This window comes from Rhinolophus sinicus, chromosome X (genome assembly GCF_036562045.2).
Source record: "Rhinolophus sinicus isolate RSC01 chromosome X, ASM3656204v1, whole genome shotgun sequence".
Classification (NCBI taxonomy): domain Eukaryota; kingdom Metazoa; phylum Chordata; class Mammalia; order Chiroptera; family Rhinolophidae; genus Rhinolophus; species Rhinolophus sinicus.
This window is the reverse complement of record NC_133768.1, coordinates 61,476,745-61,493,359: the sequence shown is the minus strand read 5'-3', so window position 1 is coordinate 61,493,359 and position 16,615 is coordinate 61,476,745.

Below are 16,615 nucleotides of genomic sequence, written 5' to 3'. Positions count from 1 at the left end.
AGGTGCTGGCTCAGGTAGTAAATGTCCATCAACTGTGATTGCATGGCCATCAGCTGTGGCTAGTTGGCCGTCAGCTGTAACCAGTGAGCAATTGGCCACTAATATAACTGCCGTGGCTACACTAGCAGAAAATGAAGGCCCGCACCAGTAGAAGCTGTGGTACATCAGACGGCTGCTCCCATTCAGCTACAGGGTACCACCTGTCTTTCTGGGCACAGCCAGGGTTTCTCAGGGCACCACCAACCCTTCTGGGCACAGCCAGACTTCCTGGGCACAGCCAGGGTTCTCACATATTGTCCACGACAGCCGGTTGAGACACAAAAGCAAACATCCGCCAGCTCCACTACATGGTAGTATGTTCCCAAGCAAACAGTCAAGTGGTCCATTAAATCAGGGATGGAATCCATTCCCCATAGTCCAAAGTCATTTGCCAGGGATGTGCGTTAGCCTCACAAATGTGTGCCCTCTCTGCAGTGCGAGGGCTCCAAGTCCTCCCCAACTTGGGGGTGAGGGTCTCAGCAAGCACTTCCCAGCCCACAGGGCCGCAACGACCTTCGCTTTCTCCAGCCTATGCTGGTTGAGGAACCCTCTATGTCTTTCCACTCCTCCATGGGGGTCCAGCTCTCCAGCAGCTGCTCCTCCTGGTCTTTCTGAGACTGGGTGTTCATATGCACAAACTGCTCCACTGCCCTTCGGAGAACTTTGACTGTCACAGTACCCTGCTCCCAGTGCCATTTGTCATGCGGGGTGTTGTCAGGTGGGGTCTCTGGTCCCTCTCCCCACATAAGAATGCAGGACACAGTGAGGCCAAAAAGGAACACCCACGGAGCCATACCATTATAGTCTCGCTGGTGGCTGGGTTGGTGTGGGGACAGAGCCCCAGAAAGTAGTTTACAGGCTCTTGGCCTCACGTGGAGGAGTGCTGGCTCGGGTAGTAGATGGCCGTCAGCTGTGGCTGATTGGCCGTCGGCTGTGGCCAGTTAGCCAATTAGACGCTAATATAACTGCTGCGGCTACGGAGGGAGAGAAGGAGAAGAGAGAAAGAATGGGGGCTAGCAAGAAGATGGCGGCTGGGCTGGCAAGCGTGGATGGCGGTTTGCGGACAGTGTGGATTCAGCCTCCAGTGAGAGTATAGTGCCGCCAGCGAGAATATAGTGGTATGACTCCCCTACCTATGGCTCCGTGGGTGTTCCTTTTTGGCCTCACCATATCCTGCGTTCTTGTGTGGGGAGCGGGAGCAGAGACCCCGCAGGCTTCCCCGCATGACAAATGGCGCAGCGAGCAGGGTACGGTGCCGGCCAAAGCTCTCCAAAAGACGGTGGAGCAGTTTGTGCGTGTGAACACTCAGTCTGAGGAAGACCAGGAGGAGCAGCTGCCGGAGAGCTGGACCCCCGTGGAGGGGTGGGAGGATGTGGACGGTTCTCCCACCAGCACAGGAAAAGCCATGCAGCTGCTGCAGAGATGGAGCCCCGCGGAGAGGTGGAAAGATGTGGACGGTTCCCCAACCAGCACAGGCCGGAGAAAGCGAAGGTCGTTGCAGCCCTGTGGGCCGGGGAAGTTCCTGCTCAGGCAGCCCGGATGCGGGATTTGTAGTCCCAGGAGGTAACGCTTGCTGAGTCCTCCATGGGAGATGAGGGTGAGGTCACGGTCATCCCTCACCCCCAGGACAGCCCTGGTGAATGACTATGGACTATGGGGAATTGCCTTCCATCCCTAATTTAATGGACCGCTTGACTGTTTGTTTGGGAACTGTTGTTAGTGGAACTGGGGGATATTTGCTTTTGTCTCTTGACTGGCCGCCATTGAAAATATATAAGCACCTTGATTGCGAGTCGCTGTTGTTCCAGCAGGGTACCCTGAGAGGCACAGAGAGAGTGGCAGTGCCCTGAGAGCCCTGGCTGTGCCCAGGAAGTCGGGCTGTTCCCAGAGAGAGTGGCAGTGCCCTGAGAGCCCTGGCTGAGTCCAGGAAGTGTGGCTGTGCCCACAGAGAGTGGCAGTGCCCTGAGAGCCCTGGCTGTGTCCAGGAAGTGTGGCTGTGCCCAGAGAGAGTGGCAGTGCCCTGAAAGCCCTGGCTGAGTCCAGGAAGTGTGGCTGTGCCCACAGAGAGTGGCAGTGCCCTGAAAGCCCTGGCTGTGTCCAGGAAGTGTGGCTGTGCCCACAGAGAGTGGCAGTGCCCTGAGAAATCCTAGCTGTGCCCGGGGAAACTAGTGGTACCCTAAGAAGTCCAGGAAATCTGGCTGTGCCTAGAAGCACTGGTGGTGCCCTGAGAGCCTGGCTGTGTCCAGGATATTGCATTCACCCCCAGGCTCCTCACACAGGTCCCCTCGCGGAAGACTTTTGTCGCGTAGATTGTGAGGCGAGAGCCTGTAGGGGTGGAGTGTGGGGACAGAGCCCCAGAAAGTAGTTTACAGGCTCTCGGCCTCACGTGGAGGAGTGCTGGCTCGGGTAGTAAATGGTCGTCAGCTGTGGCTGATTGGCCGTCAGCTGTAGCCAGTTAGCCAATTAGCCGCTAATATAACTGCTGCGGCTACGGAGGGAGAGAAGGAGAAGAGAGAAGAATGGGGGCTAGCAAGAAGATGGCGGCTGGGCTGGCAAGCGTGGATGGCGGTTTGTGGACAGTGTGGATCCAGCCTCCAGTGAGAGTATAGTGCCGCCAGCGAGAATATAGTGGTATGACTCCCCCATCTATGGCTCCATGGGTGTTCCTTTTTGGCCTCACCATATCCAGCGTTCTTGTGTGGGGAGCGGGAGCAGAGACCCCGCAGGCTTCCCCGCACGACAGTTGGAGACACAGGAAGCAGGAGCCACATGATCGGAAACCTGCCGTCCACTTCTGTGCAATCCGCAACCTGCACTCCACCATCTGCACTTTCTAGCTCAGCCACCATTTTCTTGTGAGCCCCCATTTTTCTGCCAGCATAGCCACGGCAGTTATACTAGTGGCCAATGGCTCACTGGTTACAGCTGACGGCCAACTAACCACAGCTGATGGCCATCCAATCACAGTTGATGGCCATTTACTACCCGAGTGAGCACCTTTCCATGTGAGAGCGAGAGCCTGTAAACTGCACTCCTGGCTCTGTCCCTAGAGTCGAAAAGGAACTCCAATGGAGCCATAGATAGGGGAGTCATACCACTATATGCTCGCTAGTGGCTGGGTTGGAGACACAGGAAGCAGGAGCCACACGATGCGCAATCTTCCATTTGCTTCTCTGCCAACCAAACCCCCAACCCACTAGTGTAGCCATGGCAGTTATATTAGTGGCTAATGGCTAACTGGTAACAGCTGATGACCATCTGATTCTAGCTGATGGTAATCTAATAACCAAGCCAGCACCTTTCCACATGAGGCTGAGAGCCTGGAAACTGCTCTGTGGGACTCTGTCCCCACAACCCCAGAATTACTTACTCAGAATCTCTTGGCATAGGATCCAATGTGTTTTAACAAAACATCCAGGTGATTATGATGAACATTGATGTTTGAGAACCACTGCACTTAGAGGAAAGAGGCCAAAGACCCAGAGAAATGGGAATATTGGGATGGATTCATTATATGTAATCTTCTGAACTCCGTAGAAGCTGAAATCTGTAAGTCAGAGATAACAACAGGTTGTTGTGATAGATTGGATTCCCTGATGTCAGTGGGAATGAGATCCTGGTATGGTAGAGGTCAAGTAGCAGTATTTTACTGTCTGACACAAAGTGTGCATAATTTCCTAATAAGCCAAGGAATGTAATGATAATTAGAATATTTTGACCTAAAGCAAACTGTGGCAATGGCCAATTGATCACAGAGTTCCTAGAAATTAAATAAACTAGCAGACTATTAAGTTGTTAGTGGATAATACAGGTGGAACAATGCCAAATCAAGTTAGAAGTCTCACTTGAGTCACCGTAGTGGGGACCCATGGCCTCTTCTCTAAATCCTCAACTTCAGTTGGATCAAAGCCCTTCATCTGAAGGGCAAACTGTGAACTTTTGAGGAGGGATCCTGTGATGTGGCCACAGGGGTACACCATGACCCCTCTTCAATCCATCTCCAGTGAGACCTGCAGTCATTAATTCAAGTGACTGTGCACTGGGGAAAGGAAAATACCTTGACCTGGGGATTAATAGCTATTTACCTGGAATTTAGGCTGATGCATAGAGACAAAAATGCCACTGTAGTCTACTGGTCAAAGTAGGGACTTAGTGAAATCAGGTGAGAGATGGAGTCTTGGCCCACATCCATGTCAAAATGCATCCATTTGGCATGTACACCTGTTGTGTTATTTCCCTGGTTGCAGAGTATATAACGGGAATAGATATATTAAGTAGCTGGCAGAATTTTACAATGGCTCCTTGTCTCATGGAGTTAAATTTAAATGCTTTATAAAATTGATTGAGTTGTGAAGTGATAATATGTCAAGTGAGAGGGCTATTATGGTAGAAAAATAGCCTCATGGAGGGATATTATGGTATAAAAGTGAAGTGGGGTCCTCTTCCAAGATAACAAACCAAAGCCCTTGGAGAATTTGCAGATATTAGCGCTACCATCAGAGACTTTAGAGATGCAGGGAAAATGACTCCTATAATACTTCCATTTATCAAGCTTGTTTGGCTGGTGCAAAAGCCAGATGGATCATGCAAAATGACAGTACATTATTGCAAATACTCAGGAGGTAATGTCAATTGCAGCTGAGGTTTCCAATGTAGTATATTTACTGGAACAAATCCACCCAGACCCTGGAATCTAGTAGGCAGCTACTAACCTATAAAATGGTTTCCTTTACCTTCTAATCAGTAAGGAATATCAAAAATAGTTTACATTTACACGGCATGGACAATGGCATATTATTTATTGTATCATAACCCGGATTGTGAACGCTACTGCTTTCAGTCATAATATAGCCCAGAGGGACTGTGATCTTTTTTAAAAAATTACTAAATCTATTGGGGTGACATTGGTCAGTAAAATGATATAGGTTTCCAGTGTACATTTCCATAATACGTCATTTATATATTGCATTGTGTGTTCACCACCCAGTCAGTTCTCCTTCCATCACCATATATTTGATCTCTTTTACCCTCATCTACCACCCCCTCCTCCTTTATACTCTGGTAGCCACTAAACTGTTGTCTGTGTCTATGAGTTTTTGTTTATTTGTTTGTCTTGTTCTTTTGTTGCTTTCAGTTTTATATCCAACATATAAGTGAAATCATATAGTTCTTGACTTTTTCTGTCTCACTTATTTCACTTAGCATGATAATCTCAAGATTCATCCATGTTTTCACAAATGGCAGTATTTCATCTTTTCTTATGGCCGAGTAATATTCCGTTGTGTATATGTAACACATTTTCATGTTGTTAGAAATATATAACCTTCCTAGATTCAATCATGAAGTGGAAAATATAAACAGACTGATCAACAGTAAGAAAATTGAAACAATTATCCAAAACCTCCCCGGAAGCAAAAGTTCAGGACCAGATGGCTTCACTAGTGAATTCTGCCAAACATTCAAAGAAAATTTAATACCAAGACCTGTCCTTCTCAAACTTTTCCAAAAAATTGAAGAACAGGCAATACTTCCTAACTGATTTTATGAGGCCAACATTACCCTGATACCAAAAACTGGTAAGGATAACACAGAAAAAAAAATTACAGACCAATATCTCTGATGAATACAGATGCAAAAATCCTAAATGAAACACTAGCAAATTGAACACAACAATACATTAAACGATTATACATCATGATCAGGTGGGGTTCGTCCCAGGGGCACAAGAATGGTTCAACATATGCAAATAGATCACTGTGCTATACCACATAAACAAAATAAATGATAAAAATCATATCAAGAGAGGCAGAAAAAGCTACTGACAAGACACAACATCCATTTATAATTGAAACACTTAATAAAATTGGTATAGACAGAAAGTATCTCAACACAATAAAGACCATATAAGCAAACTGCCAGCTAATATCATACTTAATGGTGAAAAACTGAAATCTGACGCCTCTATTGCCACTGTTATTTAATAGAGTGTTGGAAGTCCTTGCCAGAGCAATCAGGCAAGAGAAAGAAATAAGAGGCATCCAAATTGGGAATGAAGAAGTCAAATTACCACTTTTTGCAGATGACATGGCTCTTTATATAGGAAACCCTAAAGACTCCACACACACACACACACACACACACACACACACACACACACACACACCTATTAGAAACAAACAAATACAGTAAGTAGAGTTGCAGGATACAAAATCAATGTACAAAAATTCACTGCATTCCTATATACTAACAATGAAATTTCAGAAAAATAAATGAAAAAAAAAAATTTTATTTTGGCTGCCCTGAAAATTCTTTATTTGTCATTAACTTCTGACAGTTTCAATATAATGTGCCTTGGAGAAGGCCATTTAGGATTGAGATAATTAGGTGTTCTGTTTGCTTCTTGAATTAGAGGATTCAGTTCTTTCCATAGGATGGGGAAGTTCTCATCGACTATTTGCTTGAATAGGCTCTCTGTGCACTTCTCCCTTTCTTCTCCTTCTGGTATGCCCATTATTCTATGTTGCTCTTTCTAATGGAGTCAGAAAGTTCTTGTAGAGTTCTTTCATTTCTTTTAACTCTCAAATCTCTCTCTTCTTCCATCTGTGTCATTTCCAGATTTCTGTCTTTGATATCACTGATTCTTTCCTCCATCTGGTCAGCTCTATTTTCTAAGCACACTAATTCATTCTTCAACTCTTTTATTGAGTTCTTCAGCTCCATAATTTCTATTTGGCTGTTTTCTAAAAATTTCAATCTCTTTGATAAAATATTCAGTTTGTTCATTGATTTTATTTCTGAGTTCATTTAACTGCTTATCTGAGTTTTCTTGCATCTCATTGAATTTTTTTCAGAACCACAATCTTGAATTCTCTGCCATTTAAGTCACATATTTATATGTTTTTACATTTATTTTCAGATTTTTTTTTCATTTTCTTTCTGAGCTGCCTTGTTACCTTGGTGTTTCATAGTAGTTGGTGGAGTATTTCTCTTCCTAGGCATCTATGGGAATGAATTCTGCAGCACGTAGATATGAAGATGTCTTTCCTTTGTTTTCCAGTAACTAGCCCTGGGGCATTTTATTTTCTCTTGCTCTGTTCCTTCTTCTCCCGGTGAAAGATTCCCTGGGGAGGTGGGTTTCTCCTTTGTGACCAGGTTGCCTGGGTCTCAGGGCACCACCCCCAAGGGAAGATGTGGTGTGTGATGGGGTTCTGAGCCCCTGGAATCCCAGTGCTGCCCCTGCAGCCAGATGCAGAGCAGTGAGCCTCAGTAACCCTGGGATCAGCGGGGAAAGGTGGGGGGGTAGGGTGGGGAGAGGCAGCTGGTGTACTTGTGTTTCTGTCCTCCTTCTAGTAATGGTGACTGCCAGACCAGAGGCCTCACCCCTATGTCTCCTCCCTTCTCACTAGATTAGCTACACTGTGTATCTGTCACTCAGGAACTGTCTCTTCAGTTCTCAGGGTGGTAGGCATTCTACTCTTTAACCCAACTGACTCAGCTACAGTTTCTTCTAAGTCCTGCGGCTAGCCCAGGACAGGTGCAGGGAGGCAAGCTCTGGGAGGATGGGCGGAGTTGGCCTGGCTCCGTGACTTTTTTTTCTGCCTGGCAGTGAGGGCTGCTAGGTCACAACTGTCAAACTTTTATACCTGGTCTTTGCTCCGAGGTCTCTGCCCTGATTGCTGCGTTCACCCATATTACATACTGATCACTCAAGGTTGGGCCACTGAGAGTGCACCTGCAGCCTGTGTTCTTCCCTCTCCTGGGAACTGCAGTGAGCTCCATGCTGCGACCGTGCACCAATCTCTGTTCTCTCCTTTCCCTCCACCTCTGTTCACCCTGATTCACCCACCTTCAGTTATTTCAATGTGCTGTTCTCTCACATGTTGTGCAGGGATTACTTTTTTGTTGAATTATAGCTGTTCAACTTGTTGTAACTTCAAGGAGAGAGATCATGGGGAATCCCTCATATTACCATGTTTCTTGGACTTCGATCATCTTGATATCTCACAGTTTATCATTTTGGCCCATTAGATTGATGATATGCTAATTGACCCACTGTGTAGGAAATAGCAAACACCCTAGATCAGATCCTTTACTGGTGAACGATCATTTGCTTTTTAAATTTCCAATGTTTATAAAGCTTTAAATAAACTTCACTGGTGAAGGATCATTTAGTTTGTAATTTCTGATTTTTATAAAGTTTTAAATAATTTAATTATTTTCATTTCATCAAAGACTGACACTTTTGTAAATTATAACAAACAAATTGCTAGAAAATATTTATGGGATTGGATGTTACAAATATGTCAAATAACTTTTTAAACATTTCTATCAATTTCCATATTTATTTCATTGCAGACCAATGGCAAACAGTTTAGGAGCTGACACAAGTCCATGGACCATACTTTGAGTAGCACTGCCGTAGAGACATATGAATGCCAGAGAGTAGGAGATAAACTATGCAATAGTTCATATTAGTGAAGCTTCTAGGAGTCCAGTGATCTTGGATATATTGGGATATTTCCTTCCAAAATGAGAGACATATTGCTTTACCTTTTACCATCCATTGCACACACAAAAGAATAGGCATAATGCTTCGTGGTCCTTTTTGGATTTGGGAGGCAACATCAAACACATTTGTGATGCTCTGACAGAGCCCTTGGTAATCTGTAAATCTTCTAATTTTAAGTGGGTTCTAGAAAAGAATGGGTCTCCATGAATTCCAGGCTGCAGCGCAATATGCTTCACTACAAAGGCTATATGAGTCAGAAGTGCCAAAGGTATGGGAAATTCCTTTGGCAGAAACAGGTGTTATATGGAGCCTCTGGCAAACCCCAGTGGGAAGATAGTGGCACAGAACACTTTGGTCTAGGATAAAGCTCATGAACTGCTGTGTTCTCCATTGTAAAAGCAGCTCCTGGCTTAAGAATGGGCCCTAGAAGAGACTTCTGGTTCATCATGAACTAGTATTATCTGATTCACACAACCATGAATTTGGATGTGCACAACAGCATTGTATTATCGAATGGAAGTGGTATATACCTCGTCTAAAGAGATCTGGAAGGAAATGCAAAAATTATGAGCAGATGACACAATCATAAACTTCCTTGATATTTAACCAAATGAACTGAAAACTTATGTGCACACAAAACCTTGCACATGGATGTTTATAGCAGCTCTATTCATAATCGCCAAAACTTGGAATCAACTAGGATGTCCTTTAGTAGGTGAATGGATAAATAAACTATGGTACATCAGACAATTGAATATTATTCGGTGCTAAAATAAATGAACTCTCAAACCATAAAAAGACATGGAGGAACATTAAATGCATATTACTAAGTGAAAGAAGCCAATCTGAAAAATCTACATACTATATGATTCCAATTATATGGCATTCTGGAAAATACAAAACTATGGAGACAGTGAAATATCAGTGGTTTCCAGGGATTAGGAGGGAAGAATAAATAGGCAGAGCACAGAGGATTTTTAGAGCAGTGAATCTAGTCTGTATAACAGAATGGTGGATACATTTGTCCAAACCCACAGACTGTACACCACCAGGAGTGTATTCTAATATAAACCATGGGTGATAAAAATGTGTCAATGTAGGTTCATCATTGTAACAAATGTACCCCTCTAGTACTGGATGTTGATAGTAGGGAAGAGTGTGTGTGCGTAGGGAAAAGGAGTATATGTGAATTTTTTCTTCTTTCTCCTCAATTTTGCTGTGGACATAAAACTGATTTACAAATAAAGTCTATTAAAAATTATGAGCAGATATCTCAGATGTTCATCGTATCTGGTTATATTGCTTTATCACTTCTCCCTTAAACGTGCCTATTACCTTATTAGGAGTTACTTATGAGTAGCTAATGAGGACAAAAAACATGAGCCTAATTTACTGATGGATCTGCATGGTATGTGAATACCACTTGGAATATTTGTAAAAGTCACTAGTGAAGGGGAATCCTGCCAGTGGGCAGAATATTCTGCAGTATACCTCACTTTACACAACAGTGGAAGGAGAGATGGCCTGAAGTATGGATGTACATAAATTCATGAGCAAATTCTAACAGGTAGGTAAGGGATTTGGAAAGATCAGAACTTGGGAAATCAGTGACAAGGAATTCACGTTGTGGGGGAAGTATTTGGATAGACCTCTGAATGAGCTAAGCATGTGAAGAAATTCTTAGCTATGCAAATACTGATGACCAGAGGGCATCCATTTCGGAAAAGACTCTCAATAATCAGATGGGCAAAATGACCTGCTCTTTTAGTCAAGCTTTTTCTCCAGTCACCCTAATAATTATTAAACCAGTCCATGTACAAAGTGTACATGGTGGATGGGATAGTGGTTATGCATGGGTTCAACAGTATGGTATTTCCATCGCCAGAGCTGACTTGGCTACCCCCACTTCTGAGTGTCCAACCTGCTCACAGCAGAGGCTAATGTTGAGTCCCTACTACGGTATAATTTCCAATGAACCAGTAGGCTATATGGTGTCAGAATGATTATACTGGATCTCTCTTCTTATGGAGGAGGCAATGATTTGTCCTAATGGGATGGACACATATTCTGGATATGGATTTCCCTTCTCTGCCTGGAAAGATTGTGCCAGTACCACTGTTCATGGACTTATAGGATGCTTTAATTGATTGACGTGATATCTCAGATAATATTAACTCTAATCAGGGGATACATCTTATAGCAATGGGTACACACCCACAGAATTCAGTGGTTTTATTATGTGCCTTATGTAGTTTGCTGAAGATTCGTTTGTTATTGTCAAATAGGAGAAAACAACTGACAAGTTTAGGATGCTGTCCTAAGGATGTTATATACACTTTAAACCGTGGCCAATAAATGGTGCAATTTCTCCCATAGCCAGCAACTAAGTGGTTCTTCCTACTATCACATAATATACTTGAAAAAATTTTGCTTCCATTCCCTCAGTCTTGGGTTTGGTGTGTTTGGAGATCGTAGTGTGTGCAAGGGAGGGGTACTTCCACCAGGAAACAAAGTCATGGGTCTGATGGATGGGAAGCTGAGACCATTTCATGAACTTTTTTAAGCTCCTCATGCCATTAAACCAATAGACAAAGAAGGGAGTCAATGTATTGGACTAGGTAATTGATTCTAATTTTAAGGGGAAATTGGGTTGTTGCTACACAATGAGACAAAGAGGATTATGTTCGGAATCCAGAGGCTTCACAGTTGGGCAAGGGAGTAACAAGAAGTGGTGCCTCTTGTTAATCCCTTGACCAACTGTCCTCTTCAATGTAAATTGCAACAACTCAGTAGAGGAAAGATGATTGAACTCAGATCCTTCAGGAATAAAGATTTATTATACTCAATCAGGTAAAGAACCTCATCCATCCAGGTGCTGGCAGAAGGTAAAGGGGGCACGGAATAGGAGAGGAAAGGCAGCTAGGGTTACCAATTTAATCCCATGAAGAGTTACAGAGGAGAAAAATGTAGCACTATGCTTTATGTTCCTTTTACTGATATTAGTGAATATCAGTAGTGGCTGACATTATAGTTGGTGTATAATCAAAATGACATCGCCTTGCAATGACGCGGTAACTTGTGTGACTTCGTGCAACCCCTTTAGTGGAGACATGAAATTTTCATTCAGATGAAGGACAAGAGAGGATACTGAGGTGCAAAAGAGCTGAGCAGTGCTAGGTATCTTTTATTTTCCCCTCTAGCTCCACTCTCCACCCTTCTTCAACCTGTTCTGTGCCCCAGGAAGCTGACATGTATGGACCATATTGACAAGATCCCCATGAGTTCTGAATTTCCATTGGGTTCAGCTAATGGGAACTGGGAGAGGAGGTCAGGCTATTTGTTCTCTGAAATGTCAGCTCAGGCTGACTATGACCAGGCTCTGTTCAAGGTGGCCTTTAATATACAACTCTCACCTTCATAGTTCTAGTCCCTACAGGCCTAGAAGTAATAAGAGCTCATTGTTACTATCCCTGGGTTACTGTCCTATCACATGGTTCTCCTACCCTCTTGCCAACACCTTTGTAAATAGCCCTTTTGCAAATAAGTCCTTTTAAATGATCCTAATTTGTGTGTGCCATCTGTTATATGTTCAGGTCTCTGATTGATACAATCCCCGGGGCAGTACCCTTGGAACAGTCTACTATCTATGCCAGGGTGAGTATGTGCTGGATAGCTACACGCAATTTTCTAAAGGGTCATTCTGTACATATACATATATGGATATATATTCGGGGTAGTCAAATTTTGTCCTGTTACTAGATTGCAATTGTCATTTACAATTTGATTGTTAAATATTTATGAAAAATTACAAAGGACTATTGGCGATATAGAAATTGTTCATATGAGAGTTTTGGTTAGGTCTAGAAAAATGTGGCCATCATGCAGGAGCAATGACTGCTTAACAGCCACGGGATGTCTTTTATTAAGTTTCAAATTTTTTCATTGATGATCATTTTTCTATTTTTATTTTGTTTTTATGTACTGAATTATCTATCATTGAGATTGTTTTGAGTCACACTAGGTCATGGATTTTATTCACTGGTTTCCCTACTGCTCATTTGTGATAGATGTAATGGGATTTTAACTACTATTCTGTTGTACTACTGGTGAAATATTTATCTGAGTAAAGAGGCCGTAATAAAGGAAAACATGTTCTTGTGGATTATATCTGATGATCTAGATAAATTAATCCTTTGAAGGTTGAGGTAGGGAGTAAATGTGATAAATCTTAAAAAGTAAACTAATCGAATAAAGATTAGAATGTGGAGTGGATAGGTTAAAAATGACATATATTGATAACCAATTAAGGTTTTTTGGGGGGGTCACTAAATAAAAGGATTACAATTACCTCTGTAAAATGAGACAATCTGTATCATGAAGAGAAGACAGAAGAAAATGAAGTCTTAAATACAGGGAATTTATTTTACTATTTGCACTTTGGCAATAGATCGCTATGGATACACACACACATATGCAATGCAAGGGAGTATTAAGAATTGGGGGGTGAGGTGGGATATTGGCACACAAGAGGTATCTGTTGCTTTTGAAATGGAATAGGTGGGAGTGGCTGAAAAGCTGGAGAGTTTTAAAACCGAAATATTTTCCATGCATTATCTCATTTCATTGTAGGGTTGTTGTGATGCAGTCTGTCTCCAATGCCAGCACATTGAATCTCCACACTGTGCTGATTTTAAACTTGGCATTGACTTTTTGCACCTCAGTTTGCAAAGTTTATGGCAAAAGCTGCAACATGGACTAATCAAAACAAAGTAACTTATGCCAAGCCCGTGTCATACCATTTTTTTTTAAACTAAAGTTTATTGGGGTGACAATTGTTAGTAAAGTTACATAGATTTCAGGTGTATAATTCTGTATTACATCATCTATAAATCACATTGTGTGTTCACCACCCAGAGTCAGTTCTCCTTCCATCACCATATATTTGATCCCCCTTACCCTCATCTCCCACCCCCCACCCTCCACCCCCCTTACCCTCTGGTAACCACTGAACTATTGTCTGTGTCTATGAGTTTCTGTTTCTCATTTGTTTGTCTTGTTCTTTTGTTGTTTTCGGTTTATATACCACATATCAGTGAAATCACATGGTTCTCTGCTTTTTCTGTCTGACTTATTTCGCTCAGCATTACACTCTGAAGATCCATCCATGTTGTCACAAATGTTCCTATATCACCTTTTCTTACCACCGAATAGTATTCCATTGTGTATATTACCACAACTTCTTTATCCATTCATCTATGGAAGGACATTTTGGTTGTTTCCATGTCTTGGCCACCGTAAACAAAGCTGCAATGGACATTGGAGCACACATGTCTTTATGTATAAATGTTTTCAGATTTTTTGGGTAGATACCCAGGACAGGGATTGCTGGGTCATATGGCAATTCTATTCGTAATTTTTTGAGGATCCTCCACACTGCCTTCCATAACGACTGCACCAGTCTACATTCCCACCAACAGTGTATGAGGGTTCCTTTTTCTCCACAGCCTCTCCAACACTTGTTACTATTTGTCTTGTTGATGATAGCCATTCTGACTGGGGTGAGGTGATATCTCATTGTGGCTTTCATTTGCATTTCTCTGATGATTAGTGATGTTGAGCATTTTTTCATATGTCGATTTGCCATTTGTATGTCCTCTTTGGAGAAATGTCTTTTCAGGTCCTTTGCCCATTTTTCAATTGGGTTGTTTGCGTTTCATAGCATTTAATGTCGACTATATAATAATTGTGTTTAGGTAAAATGACTGGAAGCTAATACTATCTAGCCTAGGTTCTGAGTTGGGGTGGGAGGGAGGTAACCTCATGGCTATCAATGGACAGCAGCAACTGTCTACAGAAATAAGCTTAGTCATACTTATATGAAAAGGGATTTCCAAGTCCAGAGACAAAGAATTATTACACACACACACACACACACACACGTGTGTGTGTGTGTGTGTGTATAAAAACAATCCTGCAATGAGGTTGGGGAAGAGATAGTACAAAGTCTTGTTTGGTGTCAGACTTGATTGCCTACAGTAGTTCTTCAGAGAAAGGGGGGCATGTCCTTTGGCCACACTTTGTATCTGAATCCTCTAGGTTGATACTATGGTGTCAAAGGAAAGGGGACGGGCAACAAGTGCAAAACCTTTCATTTTTAGCATAAACTAAAAGTTTTTTGGAGTTACCCTTTTAAATCATTTCTGTGAAACAGGTTTTTCATGTAACTACTATGTAGTGAGACTCCTTAAATAAAATAAATAAACGCTGCCTTAGTTGTTAGCATTATTATCTAAAGCTCTTTGATGCAATTCCAGAGAGTCTGAAACAATCGGGATAGTCTGAATGGTGGGAATACTAACCTCATAGTCTGCAGGCTTGTCACACAGGACAATGTACAAACCAAATACAGAGACTCTCAAACTTTTAGGTTTTTTTCCGTGTGGAGAATAACCTGGCTTTTGTTTTTCTTTTACAAGGTCTTATTTTTACTGGCTATTCTTAGATGATAGGATTATTATTAAAAATAGTTGATCAAGATTTTTTGAAAAATAAAGTCCATGCAAATATTTGATGACTTAATACAACCACTTTAAGTGATACAAATGGTTATTTTAAAGGCTAATAAGTTGGTTTCTATTTATGTTTCATAAGTTTCCATAGAGCTGTGGTATTTTGAAATCCCAGTAAGATAGCAGAATGGGTAATCATTTTGCAGTATATAAAATAATTCTGTAAACTTTGAGCTCAAGTTCAAGAAAAAAATAAAAAGATTTACTTAACCCACATGGGCAACATGATGCTAAAATAACTAGCAATAAGGCCATTTATAATGACATTGTTACTAGTCATCTGACTTTAGTAAACAGCTTCTGGGAAAAGACATCTGTAAACATTGTATAGAATTCTTGATTATACCATTCAATGTAGTAGCTTATTGGAGGGAATATTAGACGTATCCGTACTCTATCCGTACTCTATTTTAAAAAGTTCTACTCTTGCAAAGTTTCTGAGCACAAAATCTGTCATCCTGTGTTAATATTATCAGCCTCTATCATAAAAATTGTTCAGTTTTTATCATGAACCCTTATTTGAACATTTTACTTCCAGAAAATATAACCCCTCAAAAAGCCTGCAATATTTAAAGCAATGCAAGTCAGATCAATTATGCCCAACATATCTAAGTATGGAGGTGATGTTTCTCCTGATTCCAGCAGAAATTTTGTAGGATGCATTGGATTTTCTTTCATAATACCTTGGTATAGTTCTTGATACATGATGCAAAGTGGATGAACCTTGAAAATATTATAGTAGGTGAAAGAAGCGAAAGAAGCCAGCCACAAAGGATCAAATATTGTATAATTCCATTTATATAAAATGTCCAGAACAGGGAAATCTATAGAGACAGAAAGTATGTTAGTAGTAGCTTAGGACTGGAGAGGCTGGGAGGTGGTAGGTGCGGAGTTTCTTTGTGAGGCGACTAAAATGTCCTAACATTGATTTTGGTTTTGTTTGCATATTATCTATAAGTATACTAAAAAACATTGAATTGTATACTTCAAAAGGTGAATCATATGGCATGCAAATTATATTTCAATACTTTATTTTTAAAAATGAGGTAGGGAGTTTACACATAGCATCTAACACATTGCATTCAATTAGGTTCTCCTTTCTTCCAGGTTCTGACCAATTCGATTTAATGAAAGTCATGCGTCACCTATCATATGCAAAACATTGTGTACGATCATTGCAAGAGATAAAAGATGAAACAGCTTCTACTTTTAAGTTAAAATGTAGTAGTGGGAATGATGATATAATAATGATGATGATAGGAGGAGGAAAATGAATAAACAACATTTATTGACCAGTTACTATGTGCCAAGAAGTGTGTTATATGCTTTAAATGATATTTTGTCTTCTTCTCATAATAATTCTAGAGATAGATACTATTATTTTTATTTATTTATTTTGTATCTGAGGAAATTGAGGCACACTGAGGTAAACTAACTTACTTAGGGCCACATATCAAGAAATAGCACACCAAGAATTTCAACCTTCTGGTTAGCCAAG